This window comes from Prionailurus viverrinus, chromosome B2, assembly GCF_022837055.1.
Source record: "Prionailurus viverrinus isolate Anna chromosome B2, UM_Priviv_1.0, whole genome shotgun sequence".
Lineage (NCBI taxonomy): Eukaryota > Metazoa > Chordata > Mammalia > Carnivora > Felidae > Prionailurus > Prionailurus viverrinus.
The window spans coordinates 72,773,174-72,799,587 of NC_062565.1; positions in this window are offsets into that span (position 1 = coordinate 72,773,174).

Here is a 26,414-nt window from a genome sequence, read left to right on the forward strand (position 1 = left end):
GATATCTTTTAATTTAAATTTCCTAAGTGTATAAGAATACAGTTCAATTAAACAGTAAATTTTTTGTTGCCTTTTAATCTTCTTTCTGTAATTTTGATTATGACTAATCCATGCAATTGTACATTGTTAGAGTGTGCAGTATTTTGGAAATTTTTCAGAAATGTTCCAAGGTCAAGGTAAAGCAACAAAAAGATTAAATCCAATCAGATCACACAGTGCCTTTACAAAATATTCATTTGCATTTTTACACTCTGTATCCTAATCTTTATTCTACCTATTGTAAACTCCATAGGCTCTTGTTTCTGTTTTGTTAGCTTACACCAAAATTCTATATTTGGAACTAAAGGAGATGATATCTCTATGCCATTGAGGAGGACTGTGGGTCCAAGGCATACCAAGTTAGTGTTTGCTGATAGACATGTATCCCTCATAGGCCATAGTTAGCTTGCAAGGCTTTTGAAGAAGGAATCAGTAGAGGAGTTCTACTCTCAGAACTGTAATTTACATTCTACGTCGCCAAGAAGATCACTTCAGTTCTCAAATATCAGCTGATAGTTAGATCTCATCAGCAACATGCATGACTGATTCTGGTGGCTGTGTACATTTCCTTACTGTGCAGTGAGATCATTGAACCTCTGCCTCTTCAGGCTGTTGATGACGCTTTCACACCTGATGCATCTCCCTGCTAACAAAGAGGGAAACACAGTAGGCTTGATGATCATAGATCCTCAGTGTGCCTCCTGGAGTGGTCTTAGCAAGGCATAGTGATGTCTTTTTTCTTCTTTTCCTCTCTCTTTTTCCTTATTTCTATAGTCCAGGAACCTAGCTATTTCCTTTGTCCTGCCTCCCATAACAGGATGCACCATGAATTTCCAGCTTCTAGTACAATCTAATAAATGTCTTGTTTCTAGCCCTTTGAAGGCACTTCAATATGCATCGTTTGGCAATAAGTCAATGATGGCTAGTGGGTTGGTGATCTACTGGTTCTGGGCAATGTATTTACATGTTGAGTTTTAGGAAATAGTAAATTCAAGGGAATGTTGAGAAAAGTTCTCATGTTTGTCCCTGACAGGTGGGTATTAGTAGTGTAATAACCTCTGAAAAAAAGAATGTCCACTGAAAATAATTTAGATGGAGAAACACTGTAGGAGCCTTAAGGACTCTTTCCATTTACCTGACTTAATTTTTCACTGAAATTGTTATCGAGGTAAATACAGATTCACATGTTACTGGTAAGAAATAATACAGAGAGATAGGGTACCTGGGTGGCTCAGTCAGTTAAGTGTCTAACTCTTGGTTTCAGCTCTGGTCATGATCTCACAGTTCATGAGATTGAACCCTGTATTGGGCTCTGAACTGTCAGGGTGGAGCCTTCTTGGGATTCTCTCTCTCCCTCTCTCTCTACCCCTCCCCTGATCACAGGCACAGGCACATGCTTTTTCTCTCTCCTTAAAATAAATAAACTTAAAAAAATTGATTGTTAATTTCTTTGTTTTTGTATTAGTACATTGATTCCAACTTTTAGACCTTAAACTCACAGAGGCCTCCTTAGAAACATCTCTCATAGGCCCTGCACAGTCACAAATGTCACTCTTGGAGAAGTAAAGTGCTGCTGTCTGTGAACCATGCAGGAATGCCTGGAATTTGGGGCTGGATAGGATTGGACTAGCCAATGGCTACAGGCATGAGCAAACTAAAAATAAGATTTGAGATCCTTGTAAGAGACAGAAGTGGCAGTTCAGCATTAGAAAATTTGTTCAAGGGTTTGTGGGTGGCTCAGTCAGTTGTCTCACTTCGGCTCAGGTCATGATCTCACAGCTCGTGAGTTCAAGCCCCATGTTGGGCCCTGTGCTGACAGCTCAGAGCCTGGAGCCTGCTTCAGATTCTGTGTCTCCCTCCCTCTCTGCCCCTCCCCCATTCATTCTCTCTCTCTCTCTCTCTCTCTCTCTCTCTCTCTCTCCATCTCTCAAAAATAAATAAACATTAAAAAAAATTTGTTCAAAACACTAATTCTAGACCAACAATTAGATCCATAGTGGAGATTTACCATCAAGGTAAATGAGAAAAAAAATGAAGGAGATAAAATTTGGCCATGTAATACAAAAGAAAGAGAACTTTCTAGTGGAATCCATAGCAAGGAGATGGCTGGTAAAGGCACTGAGCGTGGTCAGGGGCTTGCACATTAAGCAGAGACTTATTTTATTTTTAATTTGATTTTCCCATTAAATACAACTTGTGTATTATGAAAGAAATGGAAAATGCAGAAAATAGAAGGAAATTTTAAAATATGATGTGAGATTAGAGGAAATAGGTATGAGTCTTGCTATGGGAATGTTAGCATTGACATATTCTAGGTCAGCCTCTGAGCCCACTGTGATTCTCGTGCAGCTGGGAGTTCCTCTAAATGGGAGAAGTCAAGAAAGGAAAAGAAAAATATAGGGTTGGAGAAGTTGTGGATGTGAGAATGGGCAACTACTCTTGTGTGCCTTTGTGTGTGAGCTTGTTATTTTAAAAAATACTGTTTGTGAGTAGAGAACAAGCAGAACTGTCCATTATAGAAGGAGGACTCATTGTCTACAACACTGAGGTTTTCAAAATTTTGAAGAAACAACCTGGGTTAATATGCCAGTCTGTCTCTTTCTATAAAGAATACAACACGCCCTCTTGCAGTTGTTTTTGGACCGAGGTCTACGGAAGCTAGAAGATTTCCATCAGTGCACCATGTGCTTTTTGGGAGAAGGGTGTAGACCAGAGGCCACTTCTGTCAGTTTTAGGTACAGTTTATACTGGGCTTCTTTTTATTTCCTACACAGAGCTTCAGTTCTTTTATAAAACTCCACCCTGGTCTTCCTCTAGCCACAGGACTCTGTTGACCCATTCATTTTTTTTTTTTTATTCCCACGAAGTCCCAAATTACTCTTCTTCCGTGAGCATTGCTGTAGTTTCCAGTGTCCTCAACATCACCTTTCACACAGACAGTTACAGATATTCAGAAATAGACATTATTTGCAAGTGTGAAATATTTAAAACAAAAATGTAGCAGAGAGAACAAGAAGAGAGAATTTTGGCCAGGAGTGCTGAAGTGTCATGACATTGGAGATGTATATATATATATATATATATATATATATATATATATATACACCCCCTGTGGGTCTGATCACCATTTCCAAGGACAAATGGGACATCTTAGACATTCCATTATTGTGTCCAATGCACTGAAGACCTGCCTTAAGCTATGCTTTCTGTCATCCACCAATTTAATACCTCTGCTCAGTTCTAGAATGCAGTGATGCTCATATCAGACACACAGTTAGTCCTTGTCCTCATAGGATCTGGTGGGAGTGGGCAATAAGATTTCATGAAATCCATCACACAAATATAAAAATCAAGCCATGCTGAATCATATGAGGAAAAAGTACAGTGAACTAGGATGAAGTTTGTGTTGATGTTGTAAAGCTCTTCCTTCATACATGACACCTAAATCAAGAAGTGAATTAGTTCCACTTATGTTGGCTGGATTTGATTTGAATCATCAAAAAAAAAAAACTATAGTAATTAATAAATGAAGATCATTGATTTGTGATCCTTCTATCTCTACTCTGTTACCTAACAACTTTATAAATTTCTTTTAGTTTCTATAAAAATCGCTGTCAGCAAAAATAGGTGGAATTTTTATTACTAATCATCTGATATTTACCTGGGTTCTATATACTCTCAATTTACTTGCCTTGGGGAAATCTCACACATCACCTGAAAAATATCATCTGGCATATAAATGAAGACCTTTTATGTTCAAAACCAGGAGACTGAATGTTCAGTCATAACCTCATAATCATGATAGGTACACAGTGTATTTGGTACATAGTAAAAGGAGTCATTGAACATTTCACTTTTGATAAATGTGTTTCTCAGTTCCTATGGTCTGGTCACGCTTGTGGTAGGAGAACCCTGCAGTGTGAGCCAAACCATGCCCTCAAATTACATACTGAAATTCTCTAAAATTCAACTGTAGCTATTTATATGTTGGCTGATCACTATTACTATAGAAAAATATCTTTTTCATTAATGGAGTTTTTTATAGGGCTGAGTTTGTCTGCAAGAAATATTATGTATATGTTATATAGTATATAATATATCATTCATTATACATTATATGAAAAATTTATATGAAGAACACAAATATTCAAGAAAGCACATTTGGATTATTAATTTTTATTACTTCCTTTCCTGGCTGATATCTAATATATAATTACTAGCTTTTATTACTTATGTAATAGTTAAGTTTTACAGACAGAAAGAAAGCAAGAAGGGGCATTTAAAAGATAAAGAACACACTCAAGGTCATTTTCAGAACTAGACAAAGTATGGTATTTTTCTGGGCAGCTTTTCTTTGTGTTTTTGTCAATTAATTTCATCTGTATTTCTACATGAGAGCATATATTTTTACTCCCTTGTTATTAGAAAACACCCCTATTTGGAATCTAATACAAATTTTAGTTTTATTGCCACTTTTGGTTTTAAACTTGGCTCTCTATGCTTTTAGAAGGATCCTATTCTCTCTGAAATTCAAACTTTTCATCTAAAAATGAGAATAATGTCTTTATTGAATACTTCAAATGGTTAACCTAAACATCAGATAAAATGATGTTTGTAAAATGACTTCCTGATCTATGCAATCCAAGGCAAATATATTGGTATGTATATTGTATATATATATTTTATTGCATTTTTATAGGATGTTAAGTGCATGCCAGTATATGCTAGGTTCTGTGCTAGGTCTGGGGGAGAATAGAAAGATTAGTCAAAATCATGGCACCTGACAGCCATTTGGACTTCTTATAGGCTACTGAGAAGGGAGAGATAATATACTGCAGTGGCTCAGAGAAAATAATGATTTTATATGAAACAAGGCTAAAGTTATTCAATAGTCATGTAAGTCAGCAAAACCCAAGCCCTTGAAATGTAAATGGTATCAGGAAATGGTACCAAAAATTTTGCTATTACTCTATTTTGCTTGATTTTGATTAAATTTCTGTTTTGTTCTAAGAAAGGTATTTGTGTTCTTTAAAAATAAAAGTGTTAGTATACTCTTAATATAAAAGTTGACAAGTACTGCGTTGCCTAAGAAGTCTCAGGGAGGCTGTTTTGTAAACTTAAAGAATAAACCAAGTTAAAAAAACAAGAGAAATCAAAGAGGATTGGGGATTTCTATGAGAAAAAGAAGAAAGGAGGGGCCAGGTAAGTGTCTGATTTTGGCTCAGGGTCATGATCTCACTGTTCATGGGTTTGAGCCCTGCATCAGGCTCTGTGCTGCCAGGTCAGAGCCTGGAGCCTTCTTTGAATTCTGTGTCTCCTGCTCTCTCTGCTCCTCATCCACTTGTGCTCTGTCTCTTTCTCTCTTTCTCTCTCTCAAAAATAAATAAGCATTAAAAAAAGAAAAGAAGAAAGGAAGCTATAATTCAAAACTATAATATGGAAGGTAAAGAGAGAGTGGAATAAATACAAGATTCTTGGTTCTGTTTTGAGCTCATATTCATATTCAGCCATTGTGGTAAAAACTTTATGCATACCTTGTTAATTCTCACAAGAATTATGTGATAGAAGAACTCTTATCCTTAATTATGGATAAAGAACAAGGCACAGGGAAGTTAAGTATCTTGTCCCCAATCCCCTGGCTCTTTAGTGATAGGATGAGATTCTGACCCAGCCTCTAACTTTCAGGAGTTAGCCTTCTCCCGAGACCTGCTCTGCTCGTGTTTACCTTTTCTGACATTTCTGGAGAGAATACCTTAGAACAAAGCTGAGAGAGAAGGTGAGAGAGGGAATGAAAAAGTGAGAAAAACAAACCACAAGTGAGAAATGGAAAGAGATAGTCATGATTATACTAGGTTAAGTTGTGTCTGAAGACTAACCTCTTTTGAATTAGAATGACATTAGAAGTTGTAAGTGAAGGTTAAGACACACGACAGAATCTAATCATAAGCATTAAAAAAATTTTTAAGAGTCATGCATCTCATTGATAAGAATAACATAAATTAATGAAAGATTTCTTCAAATTAAAGGCGTATTGAAGTCCCATGCAATAGCCTTAATATCTTTGTAGATGTCCATATAGGTTCACAATTTCAGGTCAGCTCACATTATGGTCTAGCATGCTCCCTGGAGTTGTGTGTAATGTGGCATCCAGTCTTAGAGCTACAATAAATGACACACAAATGTCTCCAGAGAGCTGAAGAATGCAAAATCAACAGATCGTGTGTACACACACACACACACACACACACACACACACTTGTTCACTCAGAGAAATAGCAGTTTATCTGAAAAACTTAAATTTCCTGGAATAATGTAGAAGAATTAGGAAATGATAGTATTTAACCCACAATGTAGACAGTGTGGACTTCTAAGCAAAATAAGCAAAATAATAAATTTAAGTGTAGCTCAGTTTTTAGAATCATGACAAAATAACCCTGGATATCAACAATTCCAGATTTCATACCCAAGTCAAAACCATAGTCTTCTAGCCAAATGATCTTTAAACCCATTTCTGCCTGGTAAGATGAGAAGGTGGTTGCCCCCTATGGGGTAAGTGTCTTTAACTCTAAGAAGAATTAAAATTCTAGCTTTGAGAATGGAGTAGAAACTGATGAAGCAAACCAAATATACCATACTCTGTGTGTGTGTGTGTGTGTGTGTGTGTGTGTGTGTGTGTGTAGAGAAATATAAATTGTTCAGATTTCAGTATTTTAAGCTTTTTAAAATCCTATGGGAGATTTTATCCAATTAGATCACAAATAAGATAACGAATGAGTAACTGAGTAACAAATTGACTAATTTCCTTAAACTTGTGATTTTTAGTTGAAATCTTATAGCATTGTAAAATTATATTAAAACATGGAAGAAATCTCAAGATTTAAATGTATAAGTATAGCTTTATGAGAGTTACTGAAATACATAGAAAGGTTTCTTTAATCATCTGGGTGTACTGCAACAAGAAATCAAATATATTACATTTGTAACTACAGTTTAAAAATATTTAAAGGAATGAACATAATTATATTATGAAACCTCTATTACAAATTATTATTAAAATAAGCTCAACTGGTGAATAGAATAATACAATTTAGAAGTTGAACTAAAAGATTAAAGAATAAATGTTCTGAATTGGTAACTTTCAAAATGGAATATTAATATACTAGGGTTCCCAGTAAATAATTGTGTTGGCTCAAAAAGTCACCCTCTAGTGCATCCAAAAAACTCAACTTGACAATATAGCTATGCTTAAAATTCAAACTGGTCTTGGACATTTTAGTTATATAAACCGATATATTTTCTTTTCCTTTTTTTAAAGTGCAGATTACTGTGAGTTGGTTATCTAAGACTTAGTACTGAAAGTGTTTTGACTAATATGCTCAGATTTGAAAGGATTTGGGAGTGTAGGGGAAAAATAAATTCTTTGGGTGTTTGAGAGTATTTGGGAAAATAGGATTTTAAAGAAGTTATGCTGTATATTTGGATAAAATCCCAACTGAGACCACGCAATATTAAGAATCTGCTTTTTGAGAGTTGTAGAGAAATTTTGGAAAATCCTGACACATCTAAAATAATTCAACTATGATTCCACAGTGTGGAAATAACCAGTGTTTAATATTTTGTTGTCATTTCTTGTAGCCTTTTACTATTTGTATGTGTGTATATTTGTGTTTGTATAAAATATGTAAAAACAACACTATTTCTCACTGTATCTGTTCTATCTCTTTATGTATGTATGGTATATATTACATTAGATAGGCACATACAGTTTTGTATTGTACTCTTTCAGTGAACTTAATGTTATAAAATGTTTTTAAATCTATACATCAAAACTATTTTTGGGGGGCGAGCCTACCTTGGTTTTAAAAATAAAACTGGGGTGCCTGGGTGGCTTAGTCGGTTGAATATCTGATTCTTGATCTCAGTTCAAGTCTTGATCTCAGGATCATGAGTTCAAGCCCCATGTTGGGCTCCATGCCCAGCATGGACCCTACTTAAAAAAATTTTTAAAGAATAAATTAATTTTAAAAAATTGAATTCCTACTATTCCACATTATGCAGAGAAAATGATCTAGATTCTTTTTAGGCTTTTGACCTTGGTTTCAAACATTTATCTATATTTTATAGAGTATAACTGCCTAGAGTTTTAGGTTCTATGAGATACTGGCACTTAGAATTCAGGCAGCTGTGAAAATGATCAGCTTGATTTGTGAAACAGGCCATGCGTTAGAGTTGATAAAAGAGACACAGGTAAGGCACCTTGAATCCTTGACTCAGGTACTACCACCACTACCCCACTTTATGCCATCCACAACTAGGACCACCAGGTAAAATACAGGATGCTCAGTTTAGGTTGAATTTCAGATAAACGATAGATTTTTTTTTTTTAGTATAAGTATGTCCCATGCAATATTTGATCTATGGTCAAAAAATTCGTTATTATTTTTGTGAAATTTAAGCTAAACTGGGTGTCCTGTATTTTTATTTGCTCAATATGGCAACCCTACCCACAACTCGACTAATTGCATCAGGTTTAAGGAGAGATGGGTCTTAGAGTCCTGGTTAACATGCTCCTCTCTAGTCCATTTCGAAGACTTCTTTGTGGGTTGTCAATAATAGTTTAAAAGCCTGCGATTAAAGTGAAAGGCAATGAGCTCTTGACCTAAAGTGGTTGTAAGAGTCCTGGAAAAGAAGAAGCAGGAAAGAAGTGTTTTGAATGTGGAATTGAGAGTATGGATTCAAGGATAAGTGTTTGACTCTTGATTTCGTCTCAGGTCGTGATCTTGCAGTCATGAGATTGAGTCTCACAGTGGGCTCCACGCTGAGTGTGGAGCTGCTTGGGATTCTCTCTCTCCCTCTCTCTCTCTGTCCCCCCCACCAAAAATAAATAAACATTTTAAAAATAATTAAAAATTAAATTAAGAGCATAATCAGAACATATACAGAGGTGTTTATATAAAGACGTTCACAGAATCAATGTTTAGGATAAATATTAGAAATATCTTCAGTGTTCATTAACAGCAGATTAGTTAAACACATTATATTTTTCCATATAATAGACTTTTGTCTATCCATTAACATATAGAATAGTAAATGAGTCAGGAAAATGTTCATAGTGAATTATTATGCTAAATAAGAAAGTTATAAAATATTATGCCCATTGTATTTTACAATTTTCTTAAAAATAATGCATGCATATTTCCCTTCCTTTAATGATTTCTCAAAGGCTAAAGAGTGGGAGGGATTGTTAAAGGAAGGAAAATACTGAAAAGAGGCGCCAAGATATTGCCCTGCCAATGTTGAGATAAAAGGCCACAGTGGTAGAGAAATTAGTGAGTCTGAGAAGGTGTGATCAGAACAGGTCAGAAGAAAACGGCAATAGGCACTAAATGAAAGGTGTTTTATGAAGGGGATGGTAACAAATACTTTTTCACTTCTTCATAATTTTTGAAAGACTAATAAAGGTATTATGAAAGATTTCAGAGAAGATCAAGTAAGATGATGAATAGGTAAGATGATTAACGATGTTTTCGGAAAGTACATTTTAAGTAGAGTGGTAGAGATATACACTTGATTGAATAATAAACAAGGGAGTAGTTAAGGTTGAGTATCTATAAAATCAAAGAACCAAGTGATATTTAAATCTCTCTACTACACTGTTGTTTTATAATAGGGAGGACTTCAGAATTTAAGATATTTAAAGATATTTATTAAAATATAAAAGTTAAATTTAAAAGCATGCATAAATATTCATAGAAAAACTATGAGGATATTGAAATAAAATGTTAATAGTGATTGTCTGTGTGACAAGATTACAAGTGATTCTTATTTTCTTCCCCCTGTGTATATTTTCCAGTTTACTACAAATACCATGTATTACCTTTAAAATAAAAAAAAAAAGGTGCTATTTAACAAACATCTATTTAAATAAAAGAATAGATTAGTACTACATGCCTTTAAATCTCAACTTTGGTGGTGGAGAGAAGATCCTATTAAAACCATTTGCTTATAGGGGTGCCTGGGTGGCTCAGTCGGTTAAGCGTCGGACTTTGGCTCAGGTCACGATCTCGCGGTCCGTGAGTTCGAGCCCCGCGTTGGGCTCTGTGCTGACTGCTCAGAGCCTGTTTCAGATTCTGTCTCCCTCTCTCTCTGACCCTCTGCCATTCATGCTCTGTCTCTCTCTGTCTCAAAAATAAATAAACATAAAAAAAAATCATTTGCTTATGACTTAAAAAACTGAGAGTAGGCTAGCAGGAAAGAATTGGTTCTTCAAACACAGGAGCCCACCTAAAATTCTTGCATGTGGAGAGGTGATCTAAGTTTTAGTTCATATAATCTTGCCAAAAGATGACCTCCAGCTTTCAGAACAATATTTTTAACGTGTCTCTAACATGCGGAAAAGATTTTTTTTGGACATAAAAATTGCTCTTTAAATAACATTTGATGACTTATGTGTAAAGGAACTAGCAACATACTTCTGACTTTAAGGCAAAATGCTTTGCAAAATAACTTTTAGGTTATACTCTGACCATTTGAAAACTAACTTTAAAAAGTGAAGCTAACCTAAGACGAAAGTTGCTGTACCTTATAACTTGATGCAAAGTATCTAAAGAAAATTCAACCATTTTATACAATTGACATAGACCAAATAGATTCTCCATAAATCTACTCAGCCCCAAATCAAACGAAAAAACTTTTAAACCAAACCATAATGATTCTTAAAATAGAAAGTTTCTTGAGGTTATGGGGAACCACAACCTTCCAGCCACCCAAAAAGCATTCTACAAGTAGGAATAAGAGTCTATTTTGGGTGAGATATTTTGAGTCCAATTCTCAGCAACAATGCTGAAGTTATTCCTTCAGGAATTTTAGGGGTGGTACTAGGAAGAACTAATATTGTGTGTGGTCTGCATTTTTGTAGTAATGACAAATGACTGAAAAGATCTCAGAAGACAGGAGGATAATGCACCCAAATCCCATTTGTGTTAGTGTTCTGTACACAATGTAATCTTCAAGGGTTGACACAACAGAATTACTTGGATTTTTGTTGTTAGTTTTAGTGGGTATCAATGTGATATCATGCCCCTGAAGTTTGTTAGAAGTACCAGTTATTCATTTTAGACAACTACTCATCATTTGGTTTGGAAACTTTTTCAAGATGACAGCATAGGGAGATCCTGAACTTACCTCCTCCTATGGACACACCAAATCGACAGATCATATAGATCATTTACCTCTGAAGAATATCTGAAAACTAGATGAACTGCTTCTCCACAACAAAGGATAAAAAGGCCACGTTGACATGGGGTAAGAGAGGCAGAGATATAGTCTCACCAAAACTCCCCCAGCACAGTGACACACAGTAAGGAGGGATCTCACCAGTCTGGTATTTTTGCCGAAAAAGCAAGGGGTTGGTGCTCCACATTTTGCACCCAGCCCCTAGAATCTGCACCAGAGAAATGAGCCTCTGAAACGTCTGGTTTAGAAAACAAACAGGCTGATGTCCAATGGACCCAATGTGCTATAGGAAACTGAGATTCCTTTTTTAAAGGGCTGTGTGCAGTCTCACTTGCTCAATATCCAGTGAAAAAACAGCAATTTGAAAAGCAGCTAGGATACATGTGAGAAAGATTCATTTGATAATCTAAAAGCATCAGCTGAAGGAGCAGGAGACATTTGAAATTCTCCTTGGAGACGGAGACACTGGCAAATGCCACTTTGGCACTTTCAGCTATCATGCTATCACAGGTGGATGAGCTCAGACACAATACCCTCTCGTTGCTAAGACAGGTGGGGGTAAGTGGTCACTGCACTATCTCACTGCCTTGCTGGAACTGGAGAGTATAGGAAGTTGCAGCATTATACTGGTTCCTGGCTGTGGAAAATGAGCATGAATGGTCATGGCATTCTCCTGCTCTTTAGTAAAGTTGGCGAGTGTGGGCAGTTGTGACACTCTCCCGCTCACTGGCTGGGGCTGCTGAGTGTGAGTAGCCGAAACATTTTCTCACTCAAAGCTAGTGCTTGTGCACAAAGTACTCTTCTTCTGCCTTTCTGAAGCCAGTGAGTATGCTGTGTCCCCTACATTCTCCAGCTGCCTAGCTACAGCCAATGGGTGTACAAATTCCACACAGGAATGCCCATATATTGCCTGACCCTGGTGGGCAAGGGAGCTGGCATCCCTGGGCTCCATGGGAATGTAACAACTGAAAACATAGATCTTGGCTGTCCACCACCACTATGGCACTGTATGGATAGTAGATTGAAATACAGTTCCTGTGAAAAAGACCTAATTATAACTTGGAACTATAGCCTGTTGGACAGGTTTCAGGTTTCCCATACATCTACAGGCTAAGGAGGCACTCTTAGGGAATATAAGCAGGGAGATACCGTCCTTGCACACCCTTTTAAGTTCAACTGAACTTCCAAGAAAGGAGCTTATAAACTTGACTGGAGACTCAATTTTTATAACTGTCACCCAGGGTACACCTCCAGATCTAACCTGGAGGAGAGCAGAGATTATGATGCATTAGACCAGATGGACTTAATAGATACAAATAGAACATCCACCCGAAAACAGCAGAATACATAGTCTTCTCAACTGCACAGGGAACATTCTTCAGGATAGATCACATGTTAGGCCACAAAAAAAAGCCTCAATAAATTCAAGAAGATTGAAAAAATAATCAAGCATCTCTTTGACCACAATTTTATGCAACTAGAAACCAGTTCCAAGGAGAAAACTGGAAAAACAAAAAGTTACTGAACAACTATGGGGCCATAGAAGAAATAAAGGAGGGGAGCACCTGGATGGCTCAGTCAGTTAAGCACCTGACCCTTTACTCTTGATCTTGGCTCAAGTAATGATCTCACGGGTTCAGGGTCATGAGATGAAGCCCTGCATCAGGTTCCTCACTGACAGCACGGAGCTTATTTGGGATTCTCTGTCTTCCTCTCTCTCTCTCTCTCTGCCCCTCCACCACTCATGCAGGCATGCACTCTCTAGAGTGCACCTAGAGACAAATGAAAAAAGAAATGTAACATACAAAAATCTCTTGGGGTACAACAAAAATGATTCTAAGAAGGAAATTCATATCAATACAGGCCTACCTCAAGAAACAAGAAAGCACTCAAATAATTTAACTTTACACCTGAAGGAACTAGAAAAAGAAGAACAAATGAAGCCAAAGGTAGTGGAAGGAGAGAAATAATAAAGACCAGAGTGGGGAAAAAATGGAATGGAGGCTAAAGAGACAATAGAAATGATCAATGAAACTAAAAGCTAAAATTAACTAACCTATAGCTGGACTCATTAAGAAAAAAGAGAGAAGTCTCAAATATAAAATTTGAAATGACAGGGAAGTCACAACTGATGCCACAGAAACATAAAGGATCATAAGAGACTGCTGTGAACAATTATACACCAACAAATTGGAAAGCCTAAAAAAAAATGGATAAATTCCTAGAAACTTAAAATCTTCCTAAGACTAAACCATGAAGAAATAGAAAATCTGAATAGACTGAGTACCAGAAAAGAGATTGAATCACTAATCAAAAACTTCTCAGCAAACAAAAGTCCAGGACCAGACAACTTCACTGGTGAATTCACCAAATATTCAAAGATGATTTAATACTTAGCCTTCCCAAATATTCCAACAAATAGAAGAAGGAATGCTTCCAAATCATTTTATTTTTATTTATTTAGTTTTTAAGTTTATTTACTTATTTTGAGAGAGAGAGAGCAAGCAAGGAGGGGCAGAGAGAGGGAGAGACAATCTCAAGAAGGTTCCTCACCGCCAGCTCATAGCCTGATGTGGCGCTCGAACTCACAAACCATAAGATCATGACCTGAGCAAAAATCAAGAATCTGACATTTAACCAACTCAACCACTCAGGCATCCCCCAAATCATTTTAGAAGTCCAGAATTACCCTGATACCAAGACAAGATAAGGACACCATAAAAAAAGAAAATTATAAGCCAATATGCCCAATGAACTTTGATGCAAAAATTTTCAGCAAAATATTAGCAAGCCAAATTCAACAACACTAAAAAGTTTTTACACCATGATTGAGTGGGACTTATTCCAAGGATAAGGGATGGTTTAACCTCTGCAACATTATATTAACCAAATGAAAGATAAAAATTCTGTGATCATCTCAATAGATTCAAAAAAAGCACTTGACAAAATTCAACATCCATTTATAATAAATTCTCTTGGTAAAGTGGGCATAGAGGGAACATACCTCAATATAATAAAGGCTGTATATGACAAACCCACACCAAATATCATACTCAATGGTGAAAAACTTAAATATTTTCTTCTAAGATGAGAACTAAGGAAAGGATACCCACTCTCCTCATTTTTATTCAACATGGTCCTAAAAGTCCTGGCCACAGCAATTAGGCAAGAAAAAAAAAATAAAAGGCATACAAATTGGAAAGGAAAAAGTAAAACTATCCCTATATTCATGTGACATAATATTATGTATAGAAAACCCTAAAGATGCCACCAAAAACCTGTAGAACTAATAAATAAATTCAGTAAAGTTGCAGGATATAAAATTAATATACAAAAATATGTTGCATTTATACACACTAATAAAAAATTATCAGAAAGAAAAATCAAGAAAACTCCTTTTTACAATCATATCAATAAGAATAAAATACTTATGGATAAATTTAACCAAGGAGATGAAAGACCTATACACTAAAAACTAAAAGGCATTAATGAAAGAAATTGAAGAAGACACAAATAAATGGAAAGATATTCTATGCTCATGGATTGGAAGAATTAGAATTGTGAAAATGTCTGTAGTACCTAAATCAATCTACAGATTCAATGCAATTCCTATCAAAATCTCAATGCCAGTTTTCATAGAACTAGAACAAATAATTCCAAAATTTCTATGGAATCACAAATGACCTCTAATAGGCAAAATAATCTTGAGACAGAATACCAAAGTCAGAGATATCATGCTTCCTGATTTCAAACTATACAACAAAGATATAATAATCAAAACAATATGGTATTGATGTAAAAAGAGAGACGTAGATAAATAGAACAGAATAGAGACCTCAGAAACAGACCCATTCATATGTTTCTGTGGCAAGGAGGCAAGAATATACGGTGGGAAAAGAAGTCTCTTCAATAAATAGTGTTGGGAAAACTGGACGGCTACATGCAAATGAATGAAACTGGATGACTATCTTACCCCACATACAAAAACTAACTCAAAATGTATTAAATACATGATTGGAAGACCTGAAACTACAAAACTAGTACAAAACATATGCAGTAAGCTTCTTGGTAATTGGCTTCAGCAATCTTTGTTTTGATCTGACTCCAAAGGCAAGGGAAACAAAAGCAAAAATAGACAAGTGGGAATGCATCAAAATAAAAAGCTTCTTCACAGTGAAGAAAACCATCAACAAAATGAAAAGGCAACACACTGAATGAGAGAAAATATTATCAAATCATATATTTGACAAGGATTTAATATCCAAAATATATAAAGAATTCATATAATTCAGTAACAAAAGAAATCAATTTGTTAAAAAAAAAGTGCAGAGGATTTGCACAGACATTTCTCCAAAGACATACAGATGGCCAACAAGCACCTGAAAAGATGCTCAACGTCACTAATCCCCAGGGAAATGCAAATCAAAACTACACTGAGATATCATTTTACACCTGTCAGAATGGCTATTATCAAAAAGAGAAGAAATAAAAAGTGTTGGCAAGGAAATGGAAAAAGGGACCGCTTGTGCTCTGTTGATTGGAATGTAAATTGGTGCAACCATTATGCAGTATGGAGGTTTCTTGAACATTACAACCGGATATGATCTAGCAATTCCACTACTGGGTATCTATATAAAGAAAATACAATGCTAATTTAAAAGATATTTGCACCTATATATTTATTGCAGCATGATTTACAAAAGCTAAGATATGGAAATAACCAAATGTCTATGGATAGATGAATGGATAAAGTATAAATGGATAAAGAAGATATGGTGTGTGTGTATGTGTGTCATGTTTGTGTATGAGTGTGTGTGTGTGTGTGTGTGTGTGTGTGTACAATGGAATACCACTCAGCCTCAAAGAATAATGAAATTTTGCCATTTGTGACAACATGAAGGGAACTTGAAGGTATATTAAGTGAAATAAGACAGAGAAAGACAAATGCTGCATAATTTCACTTATGTGTGGAATCTAAAACAAAACAAAAAATAAGCAAAACCCAGATTCATCAGAGAACAGATTGGTGGTTGCCACAGGGTGGGGGTCAGGGAGCTGCAAAATGGGAAAAATGGATAAAGTTCAAATTTCCAGTTATAAAATAAATAATTTATGAGGATGTAATATACAGCATGGAATATGGTTAATAATATTGTATTAATTTTCTATGATTACAGGTAGTAACTAGACTTACTGTGGTGATCATCTTGCAGAATATATGAATGTTGAGTCACCGAATTGTACACCTGAAACTAATGTATTGTATGCCAATTATACCTCAAAAAAAATATATATATAAGCAAAACAAACCAAAAACCCAACTGCTTTCCCAAGTAGGTTATTCTTTTCTTTTTAATTGTTAAATGTTTATTATTTATTTTTGAGAGAGAAAGAGACAGAGCATGAGCAGGGGTGGGACACAGAGAGAGGGAGACACAGAATCCAAAGTTGGACGCTTATCCCACTGAGCCATCCATGTGCCCCTAAGTAGGTTTTTCCTGAATTTAGTGCATTGATTACTATTTTCCAGTGCCTAGTGTTATCATTGCATGTGATACTGCTGATTTGGTGTTTCTGAGCTAGTCTTCCTGTTAACAGCAGGGCTTATGCTGGAGCTGTTTCTGGAGGAGATGACTTGACACATGGCTTCAATCTCCTTTCTCCAGCAGCTTGTGAGGCCAGCCAGTTGGCAGATTCCAGATCTATAGTGGAAATATAAGACTGCTACTCTTGCACTGAGCTGGGGTTCTGTCGTTAGAGCAGAAATGAGCTTCTCACAACAGGTGAAGTATTATCTTGTAAGAGAGGAAAGAAATAATGTAGGAGTGGTAGAGGTGGAGGGTTTCATGGAGGCACATATAGATGATGAAATATAGAAAAATAATACAAAGATGACAACTTCATCACATATGGGCAGCTGTTGTGTAAGAATGAGGATATCTCATTGTCTCAGTTGCTCATGAGTGTAGTGTCTATTCAGAATCTGGCATTGTTGCAGTAGTTGATTCTCTCAAGTTTTGATAATTTTTTTCCAAGATAGAGATCATCAAAAAAAATATTCCATTTCCATGTTTCTTTGTATAGATGAAGTATTAATTGAACTAGAAAGAGTGAAAAAATCTGGAGTTCTTATCTAGTTTCACTGTCTGTTAATTATATGATATTAAGCAATTAATTTACTCTCATTGAGCTTCCGTTCTTCTTATCTGCATAATGAAACATTTGGAGTAGATGATCTGTACTCTCAAAACTGAAACCCATCATTCGCAATTTTGGCTTATTCCACCTGGGACACAGTGGGTACTGTTACCTATCCCAATAACCTGAAAGATTGACTTGAAATGTTTGATCTTTTACGTAATTCCCCTTCTTGTAACTCAGGACCCTTATTCTCGGAGTTGTTGGGTTAAGTCTCTTATTTCAAGTATACCTGACATACATGAGTAGAGGCTGAGAATAAAAATGATTTTCATGTCATTAAAGAACCATTGGCTGAGAAATTACAATAGATAAATCACCAGCTGAAGTATTTTATTAAATAATTGAGTGATTCGGGCAAGAGTAATTTTTAAGAAGCAAGTTTGATTCATTGAAAGGGCATAGCATTCCCTACTTCCTCACAGAACTTGGTAATATTGAATGAGAGAATATTTGAGATATGATAATGCTTCAAAAACATATTAATTTTTATATATAAGGTGATGTTCTGTGTTTATTAAAGTAACAAAATAATATGACAAATTTTTGAAAACCTTTCATCAAAGCTATTATTTCCTGAAATCAATAAGGTCAGAATTCACTAAAGAAAGAAATTTAGATATTCTGGCAGGATTTGTTTATTAGTTTAGTAAATATTTATTGAGTACCTGTTATGTAACAGGCAATATTCCCAGTGTTTGAATATATGAGTGAAAAAATATAGTGAACTCTGCTCATGGAGGTTATATCCTGTTAGTTTTAATAGCTGCTGAAGGAGCACAAGTAATTTAAAAGATTTTGAGATAATTTTTTCAGAAGCAATAATTGATAAAGTGTAATTCTTAGGTACTTCTCCATTTTATTACTTAAAAAAATATTATACGTCTTTTCCCAATGATTTGATAACTTGCTAAAGTCACATATGTTCTCAAATAGCCTGTGAATGGGTTATATTAAATAATGCGAATGATAGTGGTGTTCTCTTCTGGTTGGATTTTAGTGGGTCTGAATGTCACAAGATGATTGTATTTGGACATTTGGAGGGTAGACCTCTAAATATTTCTTTAATACCACAAAATGTCACAATAAAACAAAGATAAAGAAAGAGAATAAAAATATAGGTAAAAAGAAACTTTTTTGTGGAATATTAATTTGGTAATAGTTCTATCTTATCTAGATAGATAATATAAACACAGTGTTAAATTTGCCAATCCTTTGGATGGCATCAAACTATTAAGCACATTTCATGTTATGTTTATTTTATTTGACCAGTTATGATAATTAGGTCATATAAGTTGAGGTCAGTGACATATAATCACCTTAGTTTCACAACACTTTTTAAAATATTTTATTTAATTTTTTTAGCTGATAAAGAGCTAGTAATTCATTTCGCTGAATGTCATGGATAGATTTTTTTTTCCTTCTAAAATTCTGACACACTTTCTCATTTATCAACCTTTTTGCCAAGAGCTAAGCAGCTGTACATATTTGGAAAATAAAAAGTGGAGCAATTTCCTTTTAAAAATTTTTTGGAAGTTGAAATTTCCTTAGCAAGCTCTGTGGTTCATATTGAAAATAAAATTTGATGGCTCTTTTAAACTCTCTTTTGCTTTGTTGGTGCTTTGGCAATGAGTTGTGTTTATGTATTCCATCCCTGTTTTCTCTAGGGATTATATAAAAACTAGGCAGCAATATTATTCTTGGTGCTAATTGCCTCAGAAGTTAATTCGTTGATGGGTATTTGTTTATGGATTGATGATCCAGAGTTAGCCCTGACATTCAGGATCTAGTACTTCATGAAATATTGTGGAAATATTTGTAAAATCTCAGGCATATTTTTTCTGCCTCAAAAAGATTCCATCATACAGTAACAAAAAGGATGGCTAAACTAGGCTGTGGGAAGGTATCATTTTCTTTCCCTAAAGTAAATTATAGATGAATCTGGCTTGATACATTGGTAATAATAATCTTAAAATTTTGGTCCCAGTGTTTTAATGTAGCTTTTATAAGGAAAAATAATGTAGAGCATGGTAGATTATGCCTTTGCTTTTCTATCAGTTATGAGGGGCAACGAATGTCCATTTATTTTTTCCCCTTTTATACTAAATTTTGATACAAATGATAAAGATACTATAATTTATGATTTTTGTTATTACTGATTCCTCTTCCCATGGCAGTCATGGGGAGTCAGTCATGGTTGGCCAAATTCTTTTTATTTTATTTTATTTTTTTTAACTTGGATCATACAGTTGGAAAACACAAAAAGCCTCACACTGATAAAAGGCTCCATAAAATATTTGAGCATATGAATCCTGTGAACCTAGGAAGATCAATAAGGGTCTAATTTTTAAGATTTCTGTGATTAATTATTTTTCTTCTCTTTGAAAATTTTTATAAATTTGGGAACTATCACTTAGAAATTCTGATAATCAGCTCATTTTGCATTGTATTCCAGCATTTATTATGACATCTAAAGAGTGATATAACTAATTGGAAAAATATCCAACTGACCAATCATCAATCAATTTATTGTTTGTTTTTATATTAAATGCCTAAATGTGTGATTTGACAGATCATTACTTTGGCCCTTTTGGTGTTCGATTCACAAACTAAGACTGCATTTGCCTCTATTAGATATTTATTCTGAAAGGGCCTGTGTTTCTGGTTTTTCGTGATTTCTGTTAACTCTGCCTAAAGGATACATGTAGTTACAGCTGATGTTAACTTTATGGAAGATGAGAAATGCCAGTTCAAAATATATGGGAAAACTGTGATATTTATGTCATCTGTGAACCCAACCTGACCTTATGTTGGGCCCATCCTGACCTTATGTTTACCATTTCTGGCCAGAGTCGTTGTTGAGTCCCTGGGCAGATAATGGTGGATGTCAGTAAGCTATAGATAGCCAGGCTGGGCCTGTTATGGCAGAGGAGCCTTTGACGGGAAGGATTTTTTTAAGTAGTTTTCTGATAAATCTTGTAGGCTCTCTGCAGCTTTGTAAGTGTCACACCCAGAGGTGGAAGTCTTCTATAAGAAAAAGACCTAAGGACCGATTGGCTGATCACAGGTCTGGGATGTAGTGATGGCAGATTGAGGAGTGGCAAGGTTGATCCTTAGAGAAGAAAATCACAAGGAAAAAAAGATTCAGGCAGAGAACAAGGGGAGGAGTTGGAGAACCCATCAAGAGGAAGGAAGTTGGAGGAAAGCACTGGCTTTGAGGTGAGCTGACCAGACAGTGGAAGTACTAGAGTCCTTTGACCAACAGGGCTTAGAAGAAGCAGTTTTCATTTGAAAAGGAACTAGGGACTTGTCTTGAAGTTGCATTTCAAAGCAAATGCATTCAATTAGAGCAGTGTTTTTAAACTTGAGCATGCAGCAAAATCATTTGGAGGGATTCTTAAAACACGGATGGCTGACTGCTACTCCCTATCCCAGCATCTAATTCAGTAGATTCTGATGGAGAGCTGAGCATTTGCATTTCTAACAAGGTCTTTAGTAAGAGTTCTCTTGCTGGACTGAGAACCACTAACATATACAGCATGTTCATGGGAGGGGGTTGGAGAGTTCCGTGGAGATTTTGAGGGTAGGGTACTAAATCCTGCCTGGCAAATGGCCACATTTCTCCATGATTCACTTCCCTCATTGACAAAGGGGGAGATGATATCTACCTTAACTCTCTGGAGTGAAGACTAGAGATGATGTCAGAATAGCTAGAATAACAAAAACAAGAAACAACAAATGGTTGGAGAATGTGGAGAAAAAGCAACCTTGTGCACTGTTGGTGGGAATGCACACTGGTACAGCTACTGTGGAAAACAGTATGGAGTTTCCTCCAAAAATTAAAAATAGAATTACTATATGGTCTAGTAATTCCATTACTAGGTATTTACCCAAAGAAAATGAAGACACTAATTCAAAAAATATATATGCACCCCTGTGTTTTTTGCAGTATTATTTACAGTAGCCAGATATGGAAACAACCCAAGTGCCCATTGATAGATGAGTGGATAAAGAAGATGTGATACACATACACACAATGGGATATCACTCAGTTATAAAAGAAAGTGGAGACACCCCTGTGGTTCAGTTGTTTAAGCATCCAACTCTTGATTTTGGCTCAGGTCATGATCTTAAGGTCTTGAGATTGAGCCCTGAGTCAGAGCCCTGCACCGGGTGGGCTCCATGCTAGGCATGGAGACTGCTTAAGATTCTCCCTGTCTCTCTCCCTCTGCCCCACTTGCACTCTCTCTTTCTCTCAAACAAACAAGCAAACAAACCAAACAACAAAAAAAGAAGTCTTGCCACTTGCAGCAACATAGATGGATCTAGAGGGTATAATACTAAGTGAAATAAATCAGAGAAAGACAAATACCATATGATTCCACTCATGTGAAATTTAAGAAACAAAACAAAGAAAAAAGGAGATAAATGAAAAACCAGACTCTTAAATGCAGAGAACAAATTGGTGGTTGCCAGAGGGGAAGGGAGTCGGGGAATGGGTGAAATAGAGAGAATTAGGAGTACATTTATTGTAATGAGCAATAAATAATATATAGAATTATTGAATCATATTGTATACCTGAAGCAAATATAACACTGTATGTTACAACTTAAAAAACAAAAAGAAAGAAAAAGATGATAGGGATGACAAATGTCAAGTGCCTGACATAGTACCAAGTTCATATTAGGAATTGAAAATATGGCAGCTACAATTATAATTCTAAATATTGTAGATACAATTAAAAGATGCAAACGAGAAGACCTAATTGCAACAGTGAAATTTTAAGCACCTCTGGGAGTTCTGAGGCTTCATCAAACAATATCTTGATGGTCTTTGTTGACTTCATTCCATTTCCAAGAAGCTTTATATTTGAACAAATTTATTTTGCTAAAATACATCTTGTGTAGACTATTTCTTGTGATGTGTAAATCCCCCCACTCCATATGCAGTTATTTAAAAGCAGAATCTAAAGGGAAGAAAATGAATGGCTATTTTTCCTGTGAAACCAGTGTGGAAAAAATGTGTTTTCAGGTAAAGTCAAGGTTAGTGGGAAAATACTAAGTTTTTAACTGTAGTGGTTTTCTTTGTTTTATTGTGAACTGATCTTTTATTAAGTCTATCACTTATGGTCCTAATATTGTGATTGCTACATAACATTCTATTCCAAAATATAAGCACGGAAGGATGATTGCTTTTAATCCAAACACATGTTTTACTTTTTCAAAAAATAAACTATTTATAAAGAATGATTTTTCCTGCCTTCACACCCCTCCAAGTCTCAAACTTCACTTTCAGATTTTGAGCTTGTTATCAACAACTTGGTTCAAAGAGATTCTTTTCATTGTTGAGAATGACAACTGAAACAATTTAGAGGTTTTGTATGATTAAAGTACATGCGCCCTCCAGCAACAGTGCTTACCAAATTAGTCTGTTTTACTTTAAAAAGTGCTTTCAAAGCCAGAGCTTTTGACCTAGTAACATTTTCTGAAATCATAGACCATGGTTGTGTGAAGTTCCAGATGTTTTCTGAGTTTGCTATAATCAGGAAGAAGAGTAAACACGAACACCTGAAAGACACTGGACTTTGAATGAGAGGTTGTGACTCTCAGCCCCAAACTAGAACTTTAAGTCCTAACGTGTTCAGACTTGTTCTTTAGACATCAAGCGTTTAAGTCACAGTTTATCGTGGATAATTTAAGGTACAAAAGCAGGAGAGAAAGAAGTTATCTATGCATATTCTGTCCATTCACACACACTTACTGAACACTTTCAATGGTCTAGACACTGTTCTAGGGTTGGATTTCTACATTTTGTGGCTATAAAGACACTGATCAAAATGGTACATATATTCATTCATTTATCCCACAAGTATTCATGGACAATTTATCTTATACCAAGCATTCCTCTAGTTTCTGGATTAAAAAGATAAAATAAAGCAAGACACTTGCTTTCAAGGAGTTAATAGCATAACAGGGAGAGAAACCCAAGCAATTAATTAATTAGGCAAAGATTTAAGGAGCATCCATCATGGGTCAGACAGTGAGCTGGGACTCGACGGTATCCTATAACAACATCCATTCATACAAGAGTCTTCCCTCCTGTTCTAGGGAAGACGACAAAGAGTGAACAAGTAAACAAATCAACACATAGTGCTTCCTATCTGTGGAAGAATGAGGTAACGTGATCTAGAGTAATTGAGGAGGGACTACTTTATGTAAGTGATAAGGAGTTCTTCTACAGGTGATATTAAGCAGAGACCTGAGGAATGACAAGGAGAATGCCACATGGGAGCTGGGAGAAGTTAGAAGAACAAGGGAAATTTGGAATGTTTGATGAGCAGAATGATTCTGATGTTGTTGGAGGATGATGAGGTGTTGAGTTTGGGGGTAGTGATCTGAGATGAGGCTGAACAGGCAGGAAGAGCCAGATCATACAGGGTCTTCCAGGACATGGAGGGACTTCTGGTTTGATTTCTAAAGCAACAGGAACATATTAAAGGACTTAGGGCAGGGTATTGATCTAATCTGATAACTTTTATTTTATTTTATTTTATTTTATTTTAGTTTAGTTTAGTTTAGTTTAGTTTTAAATGTTTATTTTTGAGAGAGAGAGTGAGAGAACATGAGCAGGGGAGGGGCAGAGAGAGAAGGGGACAGAAGATCTGAAGTGGGCTCCATGCTGACAGCAGAGAGCCAGATGTGGGGCTTGAACTCATGAATTGCAAGATCATGAACTGAGCTGAAGTTGGACGCTTAACAGACTGAGGCACCCAGGCACCCCATAATCTGATGATATTTTAAAAAGGTCACTCTGCATGGAGTATGGGTTGGAAAGGAATGAAAGGTGTTAGGGTAGAAGGTGAGAAATAAATTAGGAGAGTATTGTAATCAACAAGAGCAGAAATTGATGTTGGCACAGATTGAGATGAATGGTAGTAGCAGAGATGAAGAGAAGTGTGGAATTTAAAATATGTTTTAGAAGTAGAACCAGTGGGGCTTTCTGATGGATGGAAGGCAACATGGTATATCCACTCAAGTGTTTATAGGTGTCATGCTAAGTGACCCAAATGAAAGAGTGACAAATCATTCTCAGAGTGTGTGGAGCACCAGGAAAGAATTCAACGAAGATGGTAAAGCTTGAGCTGAGTCCATAATATGGGTTTGTGATCACAAGCAGTCAGAGGATATGCAGAGAAGGGTAATTCAGACAGAGGCACTAGCATGAGTGAAGGCATAGAAAGGACGGGAGGGTGGTGAGTGAGAGCAGACATGGCAACAGCCTGGCAAGGTCAGGCATGCAGGTCACACTGAGGAAGTTAAGTGCCATCTGGTAGGATATGGGGAGACTCACTACCTGGAAGAAGATGGCATAATAATAGTGTGGAGAAAGAGTAGTAAATTTTCCTATCAGTAGGAAATCTTTTAAACTGCTTATTTAGTCCTAGCTCAGTGAGCTTTGAATCGCATTAATTTAAATTTTCTTAAATTTTTATAATATGTAAATTTTAAGTTCTTTGAATGGCTAATGTTCTCTAAGCATACTGCCATTTACTAGTAACATTTACTCTTCATTATTTGTGGCAAGAAAATCAACTTCATTATTTGTGGCAAGTAGTATAGTACAAGGACAGCATAGATCATTTATACATAAATAAAATATCTTTCTTTTACCACCTACTCTCAAATTTCATTATACCAAGCCAGATGCCAATTAAACATTAACATTGATTAACTCAGAATTTCTTTTGTTTTCTTTTCTTTTCTCTTTGTGCTCTTTAGGTGTGATTCTGATCATTGAAATGATCACAGTAGTATGAAATCTTCAAATCTTAGAACTAATATCTGATATCCTTAAGGCTTTTTTTTTTTGGTGGATGTGTTTTTTTCTTATTTTTAAAATACGTGTGAAAGGTAAACTGAAGTCTGTTTTTATTGTATGAAAGTTTCTCAATGGAGAATTTTGAAAGCAATTGTAAGTGAAAATGGGATTATATCATAAATTGTCTGAGACTATAATGAGGTAAAAGTGTTTTGTACCACAAAAGCTACAATCATATTCATTTCAGCATGACCAGTATGTCAGGCACTTTCAAGGTAATGAATGCATTCCAGAAGATTGTCTGTATTTTTTCCACACTTTAAATAGCATGAAGATGGTTGAAACAATTTGCTGTGGCATCAAAGACATTGTGACGGGCGTTGCCCTCACAATTCTGAGGCAGAATTTAGCTTTGGCAAAGAGTGGGTATTTTAATGAATACTAGGTTACATTTTTCTTGGCATTAGGTTTATATAGGGCCATATTTCTCCCCCTTTGGAAAAAGATACAAAAATGCAAAAAATGACTATAATGGTTAACCAAAATGAATGTCCATTGCTGCTAGGTATTTTAAAGAACATCAGGTAGCACTTTGTGAGAGATTTAGTAACTTTGTTACTACCATGTGGGTATTATTTAAGTGAGAAAAGCAATTTTGAAAATGTAAGTTTTTCTCAGGACTTTACTACATGCAACAAGGTAAATTTCAGAAGAATATTATATCTACAAAAGTTAATGGAAGTAGTCAGCAATTGGACTTGCTGGTATTCTGATCCACTACATTTGAGCAAAAAAGAGGTACTATTCCTTTAAATGGTAAATCTGTGAGTTTCCCAAAATTATATCCAGGGAAGCTTTATTAATTCCGTAATCCCACCTGGGATTATTTTTATATGATATATATGCAGTTTAAGGAAATGATTTTAATGTCAACACAAGTAAAGATTTGATCATAAACTTGAGACTTTAGATTTTCTCTAATTTTAGCCTTATGAGAAAATAGAAGCATATATTTTTATTTTTTCAGAGAAGGAAACGTCTCTCAACACATCCCATATGGGGATGAGGGAAAAAATTCTTTCCAAGATTATGTATTTAATTGTACAAAAATTTAACATTTTAG